Genomic DNA, 9262 nt, shown 5'->3' with positions numbered 1-9262 from the left:
GTCTAGAACAACGAAATCTACAGGATAAATAAACTTATCAACCTCAATCAGAACATCCTCTATGACACCACAAGGGACTTTGACATACCTATCAGCTAATTGTAGTGTCATTTTAGTCGGTTTCAACTTACCAAGACCTAGATGGGTGTATACATGATAGGGAGTAAATTAACACTAGCTCCTAAGTCAAGTAAAGATTTATCGACCATGTGATTACCAATCGCACAAGATATGGTGGGGCATCCAGGATCCTTATACTTAGGGGGTGTTTGGTTCAAAAGAATGGAACTTACCTGAGCAGCTAAAAAAGCTTTCTTATGGACATTAAGCTTACGCTTTCGTGTACAAAGATCTTTAAGGAACTTGGCATAAGCAGGCATCTTCCTAATTGCTTCTAACAGCGGAATGTTGATGTTCACCTGCTTAAATGTTTCCATTATCTCGTTGAAAGTCGACTCCTTCTTTGTTGGGGCTAACAAATGTGGATACGGGGCTCTAGGCACAAAGGTAGACCTATCAGGAATTTCTTGGGAATCCTTAGAGACTGTTTCAGTTTCCTCGTATACGGGATCCTCTTGGGAAGTAGAAGGTATAACTACAGTATGTCCACTAGGCATGGCTACCTTATTGTCTACCGTTTTACCACTCCTAAGGGTTGTTATCGAGTTCACATGGTTTGATGATTTCTCACCAGATAAAGATATTTGATGGACTCCCCTAGGGTTGGGTTGTGGTTGACTAGGAAACTATCCTTTTTCTCTCAGTGTCTCATTTATCTGACTAACCTGGGTTTTCAACTCGGAAATAGCCTGAGAGTTAGCTTGTACCATCTTTTTATTTTCATCTAATCCTTGTGCAACCGATTGCTGAAATTCTAAAGTGTTCCGAGTTAACAAGGCAGGAGACTCTTCTAAACTCATGATTTTCTTATCTGAAGGGATCTGAAACTGTGCCGGAGCTGAAGGATTCTTAGTATAGCCAAAACCTGGGGGAACCTGAGCATTACTAGACTGACCTTGATTCTGGCCCTTGGACCAAGAAAGGTTTGGATGGTTTCTCCATCCAGGGTTATAGGTTTCTGAATATGGGTCAAACTTTTGTCGGTTATCAAACCTAGTGTTGTTATAAAGAGCATTGGCTTGCTCTTCAACAACATGGCCTTCCCAAAAAGGCTCATTTCTACCACTACTACCACTAGAATGACCTAATTCTAAGGCTTCTAACCTTTTGGCTATAAATGCTATTTTGGCATCTGACTCATAAGATCCTTCTACCCTATTAACATTTCCTCTACTTAGAAGAATTGTTTTCTGGGGTTCCCTACTATTTTCCCATTGTTGGGTCTTATCGGTGATTTCATTCAAAAATATCATCGCTTTATCAACAGTTTTATTCTCATGCCCACCTGTGCATAAGGACTCAACCATGGTTGTTGTTGAATAATCTAAACCCTCATAGAGGATCTGAACTAACCTAACCTTCTCCAAACCATGAGGAGGACATTGAGATATCAAGTCATTGAACCTTTCTAAGTACCTATATAAATATTCTCCCTTTTGTTGGGCAAAAGTACATATTTGTGTCCTAATAGACGATGTTTTATGCCTTGGGAAAAACTTATGTATAAAGGCAGAAGTAAGTTGGTCATAGGTTTCAATTGACTCAGAGTCCAAACTATACAGCCAAGATTTGGCTTTATCTTTTAAGGAAAAGGGGAATAACCTAAGTTTCAACGCATCATCACTTAGGTTTTTAATTTTCAGAGTACTACAAACTTCCTCAAATTCCCTAACATGAAAATAGGGGTTCTCATTCTCCTTCCCTAAAAACATTGGGAGCATCTGTAAGGTCCCAGGTTTCAGTTCATAATTTTCCTCGGTTTCAGCTAACTTGATACAAGACGGATGAGAGGTCCTAGTTGGGTTTAGCAAAGCTTTCAAAGTTTCCATTTCTAGCACTACCAAAGGACTAGGAGTAATAGGGATACTTTCCTCACGAAGAGACAGATTCTCAAAACTGAAGTTTCCGAAAACGGGGCTCTCAAAAGAAGAGTCTTCGAGCTCCTCTCCTTCACAAGAAGAACTACTAGGTTTTTCACTAATCAAACGACCTAGAGTGTTTCTTTTCCAAGCCCGTTTAAAAACTTCGGGCATACACTATAAAAACAAAATCAAAAAGAAAAGCCATAAAAAGGAAGAGATGTTCTATGCAAACACAAACAAGGCTGACTCCACCACAGCAAACCTACTGATTTCTAGCAAAAAAAAAGCATGATGGCTCCACTTAGATTGTTTCCAGACAAGCTTCTAATCCTTCGAAGGGGAATTCGTTACAATTTAAGCAAACCCCTATGGAATCAATCCGAGTTAAAGTAAGTTGAATAGAGGCGAGGAAAGCTCGGTGGAGCTTTGATACCCAAGGACTCACCGGTATTACAAGGCGGCGCAGTCACGCATTCAAATTACAGAAACCGTCAAGAACTTCGAATTATGCTTAAAAGAGCAACCAATATTTTTCGAATGACTTTTCCGTTAAGCTCGTTACCCTATCGGTCTCGTTCTAGTCAAAATTTTAGGCTTAAGTTCGCGTTTGGTGTCGTTTTCCTAAGGCGGGCAAGAAGAGAACGGTGATGAAATCTGAACCCTTATCTTGTATGGCCAGTCCTTGCCCTTTACTAGGAAATTAAAGCAGCCGTTTTCAAGTCCTCAAAATATATGCATACAAAGGAAGAGAGTAACTCGCTGACAGGGGATTCGCGAGTGTTTCGACAAACTTACCTCCCGTACCAGACGGTGGATGAACCTTTGTAGTCGACTCGGGCCACGACTCCTATGTCATGTACGAACCCGAGGGGACGAGGTGATATCGTAATCACCGTCCTTCTCTGCAAACAGTTTATATTTAAACTACCCTTCCGTAGGGTTTAAAAATAATGTCCCAAAATTTAAAGTCCAAAGTCCAAAAATATAAAGTGCAAAAGAAAAAGAAAGTCTAAAAAAAATAAAAATCTACAAAAATAAAAATGTCTCTCTTTTTTATAAAAAAAAAATCTTCTTCTTTTGCTCCTTTCGCTTTGCCTTTTACTCCAGTCTTTAAGTATTCACCAAAAGCTTTGGAAAAATTTTCTTTCGCTCCAAATTCCAAAATATGAAAGAAAAAGACAAAAACCCAAAAAAATAAAGAAGAACAAATAAAAATAAAAACTTAAAAAAAAAAATCTAAAAACTCTAGCCTAAATACAAGTTCGCGTCGGCTGCGCCAAAAATTGATATAGTTTTATAGTGGTAAATAAAGTTCGTTCAACTCGGACTTGTGTAGACTCGATTTCAGACTTAATAATAAAGAAAATATATACACAAAAAAAAGTTGTCACAATAATGAGAGGTACTGAGACTCGGGATTTCACCAATTTTCATACTCATGTGGTTCAAAAATCAATTCTACACAATTATAGCTCATATGATAAATATTATTGACTCTTATTCTTTGCCAAAGTAGATTCCGAAAGTAATTATTGTAAATCTAAAGCATGGGACATCAAAACACTTAAGCTAAGCATGACCCATCAATTGAAATCACAACCATTCAAGAGAAATCATAAATCAATTCAATTTTAGTGCAAAAAGTCATATAAAGAATTGATAGAATTACCACAATGATGAAAAAGGGATTCCTCCGTCGTCCCAGTGTTGGGTTTAGCTCCTCATATCAAAAACATGCTCAAAATATTTATTCATGGCTCCAAAGTGATTCAAGAGAGTGAAAATACAAGAAAAAGATAAAACAGATCAATTGCAACGTGTATAAGCGTTCCAGACTGACTGTTACAAAGAACTACAGAGAATATAAGACTGCCTCCTAAACGATACTTCTCTGCTGCAGTAACTAAACTACACCTCTCTGCGACTGACTTAGGACGCCAGTTCTTCTTCTTCTTTCTTCTCTTCCCTGAAAGTGCAGAAACGACTCTGCAACTTTCTTTCTCCGAGCAGAGACCTCTGTTGTCTCTCCCTAAGCCTCCGTATCAACCCCAAACTCTCTACCCTTTTTTCTTAATACTCCTCCAAGACTATATATCACCACAGTCCAAGAATATTGCTTCCAAATCTTTTTTTCTTTCACCAAAAGACTCGGGATTTTTCCTTTTTCTCTCTACTTACGCGTTTACAATAGGAGCTGAGTTATTCCAAAGGTAAACTCAAGTCATAAGATAAGATATTCTCCCTGATTTCCTCCATGTAACTTCCATACTCCAACCAATTCTCTTTCCCTGTTTAACCGAGAAAATATTAGACTTCCCTTTCCTTACGATTCTAAAACAGTATCTTCCTTGTTTTGATTAAAACCCTCTTTAGTAAATATAGGATGTGATCCTAGACATACATATACTCTCTTCATATATCACGTATCTTCCCAAATCATCAACAGACCCGACAAAGTTTCCACCTCCTCTGTTTTATCCAAACCCATGTAGATTTCCTTTTTTCACGTAACGGAAGTCATTACCAAGCCTGTGTTGTCCTAACAGACTAATTCGGACCCAATCCAGCGAGAAAGTCCAATAATAGCTCGCTTGAATCTTTCCCAGAATTTCACGCGGTGGATGTAATTTTTCCCACCAATTTGCCAACTTTGAACTGTGAAGAAGAGATGTCCCCTAACCTCTGATGGGGTGTCTTTATCAGCTGGGTGCCCTGGGGTGCAAACAGCAAGTGGGTGTCCCTTAGTAATTAGGATGCCCCTTATCCAAACTGGGAGTCCGAATAGTAATTTTCTCCCACAAGTTCAAATACCACTTTTCGAGCCAATTTTCCGCAAAAACTTATTTCTCCAAAAACACCTACAAAGACATAAAATAACCAAATAAGTACAAAATCGAGCACTAACAATATATACAATTGAGATCAAAATAGACATATAAACGCGTATATCAACTGATGTATTTATCTCCTTTACTTAAGGATTTGTCTTCTGTTTTGTTTTGTGTGTGTTAGACTTTCTTTCAAGCTTCTTCAGTCAAATTTGTTTAGTTTGCGGAGGTTTATTTTTCTTTTCTTTCCCTGCTTACTGACTGCCTGCATCTGTTTGCGGGGGTGTATAAGAATAGTCTTTGACTTGACTTGACTTAGTCAAGTATAGTTGTCTTTTGTTTACTGTCAGTATAAATATTGTCGTACCAATATCTGTAAAGACTATTTGATTCTCTTTCTAATAATATGTTTATTGTTCTTCCATAATCTGCATATCCTTACACAAGAATCGTATTATTGGGGCTTGAATCTTTTTGGATTTGGGGGTTTTATATGATAGCTAACATCCTTAAGGGAATACGGGGGACCTAATTCTTATGAAAAGTCAAATATACACTTGATCATTATTATACCTAAAATCAAAACTATATCAAATTTCAAAACCAAAATTAATTCACCACACCCATTTTCTTCTTCTTTTTCTTCTCAAAATCAAACAAAATCTCGATTTTTTTTTTATCAAATCTCCATTGATTTTCAAAAATGTTTATTAAGATTTATTCTCAATATGATAAGATCAGAACGATTTGTATTATCATAGACTTGTTATGATTCTAATGTTTATGAAGGTGTTGAACCACAAATTGAAGATTGAAGATTCGGTGAATGAGTATGTCCAAACACCACTAAATCCTCCAGAATGCTAACAATTCAAAAACCCACCATTTATTTTGCTTTTAAATTGGTTTAATAGGTAAGATTGAAGAATTTAGGGTTTAGGAAAACTGGATCTGGGCGTATTACGGCTAGGAGTTCATTTCAACCCAGCTGTAAATATGTAAAAATGGTTGGGACTCAAAGAACTCCCAACCGTGAAGTACAAATTACAGTTGGGACTTTTCCAGCCATTAAATATTCTGTATCTGTAGTATTTTCCTTTGTATCCGCTAGGAATTCCTCTCCGTAACTCTATGTTCCTAGACGTTATATTAGTTTCCAGGCCGTTTTATGGATCATCCATAAATTCCACATTGTAAATCTAGGTTCCTAGCCGTTATACTAGTTTCCCGACCGTTTTATGGATTCATGGCAAGGTCTTCCGGATTTCCTAGCCGTGAAGTGTTGTGTCGGTTGGGTTGGAAAGTTTTCCCAGCCGTCATCTGAAAAACTGATGGGTTTGGTATTGCTTCCTAACCGTAATGGTCTGAATGAAATTTTAGCGTTTCTCCATTCTTATATAATTGTGTCATTTTTAGGAACCAAGGAAAGGTAAAGACCATACATTTTTCACTGAAACGAAAAGGAATACATATTTCATAACATAAACTTTAAAGAAAATATCATTGCAAACATGGGTCTTAATAATAGTGGAAGAAATCAGTGTAGATACTTTCTTCCAAGACATGATAGCAACCATGAAGGTCAAACTTCTTGCCATGGACATCCTCATAATCAGCTTCGGCCATGTCCCACTGAAAAACAAAACAATTTTAAGTTGGTTTTACATAAAACAATTTTTGATGGGCCAATTATTGACAAACTTACTCTTTGTGCACGTGGCATATTGGGATTGTTTTCCTTTACGACTTCCATTTCATTTTTGTAGGCTTCCAATTATGGAAAGATCTGCTCGAATATTTTCTTAATGAGTTTCATCGATCTTCCATTACGATTTTTGTCTAACGCCACAAAAACAAGATGCACACGATTCCAAAAAGAATCAGAGGTTTCATCTATGTAAATGTTAATGATAAAGCGGGGGTCTAACAACCACACCCAATATTTCGTTCGAAAATTTGAATAGACAAACTCCAATATACTTTCAAGAGAATCAACTAGACAATCAGACTCAATCTAGATAAATGTATATCAAAGAGTGTCTAGTTGTCTAGTTGATTCTCTTGAAAGTATATTGGAGTTAGTCCATACATATTTCTAAGCGAAATATCGGGTGAGGTTGTTATACCCCCACTTTTTTAATTGGTATCAGAGCAGGCAAACCCGGTTAAATACTTGATAACTCTGTGTTTGTATCAATCTGAATATATGGACAGTAAAGTCTCTATAAACGCTTCACCGAGAATAAATTATGATCGTAGATAAAGTTCTGAAAAAACTTGTTATGCTCCAGAAAAAGTTGGATGAACAAATCCGGATCAACTCTGATCTTGTTGAAGAAATTGCAATGTATAAGGATTTGAAATCTATCAAAATTCCTTCAATGGATTTGAATAACTCTGTTTATTCTTCTCTGAAGAATGGTTGTAAGTTAGATGATAAACGAGGTCTAGGCTTTGTGAAATCTGACAGGACGCCGAACTACTCAAACAAGATTAAAGATGTTGGTCCATGTATGTTCTGTGACTCCTGCAATCACTTTCAACATACATGTATTTTCTTTTGGAAAATTCTGAAAGTTGCAAGTAATCTTCATAAGAAAGCTGAACAACGGTTTGCTTCTCTAAAAGGATGTACAAAACTAACAAGAAATCCTAAACTGGATAGTAGTGTTAGTATGGGAGCTTTTGCTTTAAAATCAACAGCACCCTTTCAATGGTTTCTTAATAGTGGATGTAGTCGACATATGACTGGTGATCTCTCGTGGTTTGTTACTTCAAACGACTATGAACGGTGTCCCGTAACATTTGGATATGGGAGTTGCTGCTACATAAGCAAGATGGGGACAATCAAACTTCCCGGTGCACCTGAAATCCATGATGTAGTATAGTAAAAGGTATGACTGCAAAACTTCTTTCTATTAGTCAAATTTGTGACAAAGGCCATAGAGTTGTCTTCAATGCGAATGGATGTGACATTGTATACAAAGCTGGGAAAGTAATTTTTCAGGGAACTCGTGGTAAAAACAACTGTTATCTTATGGATACCCAGTTTGTAATTGTTGCAATTTGACTAAGGTGGAATCTACACATCTTTGGCTGAGCGTTTTGGTCACATCAATTATTGTCTTCTAACTAAGATCATTAATAAAGAACTTTTTAGAGGCGTTCCCAAAATAAATGCAAAGATTGATGGTGTATGTGGTGCATGTCAAAAGGGTAAACAAATGAAAGTTGACCATAAATAATCTCGAAATATTCTCACTAAATCTCCACTTGATTTAATTTATATGAACCTCTTTGAACCTATTCAACAACCCACGATTGCGGGTAAGAAGTATGCTTTAGTTATGGTAGATGATTCCACCAGATTCACTTGGGTTGCGTTTCTATATCATAAGAATGAAACTGTAAAGACCCTCAAGCTCGTCAACGCTCTTAGACCGGTTAAGAGACGATTAAGAGACGTTTTAGCCACTAATGACTGAATTAGTTTAACATGAACGTTAGTTAATAGAAATTAATCTAACAACGATCCAGATAAGTCTCTGTGTTGTTTAAATTCAGTAATTCAAGTTGAATTGTAGAGTTTGTATGATTATGAATGGAATTAAGAAATGACTGAGTTTAGTTAGGTTGTAGGAGATTATGAAAATTGCAGAACTGGTGTTGGAGGTGGAAGTATTAATGGAGTTGTAATTGTAAATTGTGGTGGTGATTGTGAATGTAAGAACTGTTGGAGTTCAGATTTGGTGGAATCACGTGGGTCATGAATACATGGTGGGGGTCTGATAATGATATATTACTAATGGATGTTGATGTGTGTATTGGAGGTTGAATGGATGTTTAGTTGAGATTACTCTGTCTTGCACATGAGTTAGTAGATGCTGGAATTGTGACAACGGAACTGAAGTAGATGTGGTGATGTTGTATTGTAAGGCAATGTTTTGAATGTGCTGGGTAGAAGTATGAACTGTGCGGCCGAAATGGGAGTGATAATAAAGTTGCAGAGCTGGGATGAGATGAACTGAGACAATTGATATTTGTAGGAATGAGTGTAGAGTTTTCCTTATTTAACGGAACAATCAGTTGCAAAATAACAGAGTTGTAATGAGACTCAGGGTTAAGGATGGATAAGTGATATGAGATGTTGTGTAAGCTGAAGTAGATTGTAATGCTATCATGGAAGTGGTCTTAGTGAAAGCCTGTAAGTGCAGATCAAAGTAAAGCTTAAATTATAGTTGTATTGAAATTATAGAATTGTATAGAATGAAAGTTTGTGTATAAATCAAATGAATAGAATTATATTGGTAGGGAGTGTAGTTGCATATTGAAGTTTAGCATGTTAGTCATCCCAGTCAGATTATCTGACTGAGTTTAATGTGAAACTGACTCACCTGAATCAGTCTTGTAGACTGAGTTAACTCACTGAGTTTTCCATATCTTGACCTGAGT

The sequence above is a fragment of the Papaver somniferum genome, chromosome 2, assembly GCF_003573695.1.
Source record: "Papaver somniferum cultivar HN1 chromosome 2, ASM357369v1, whole genome shotgun sequence".
NCBI classification, from domain to species: Eukaryota; Viridiplantae; Streptophyta; class Magnoliopsida; order Ranunculales; family Papaveraceae; genus Papaver; species Papaver somniferum.
Note: the sequence above shows the minus strand (reverse complement) of the source record.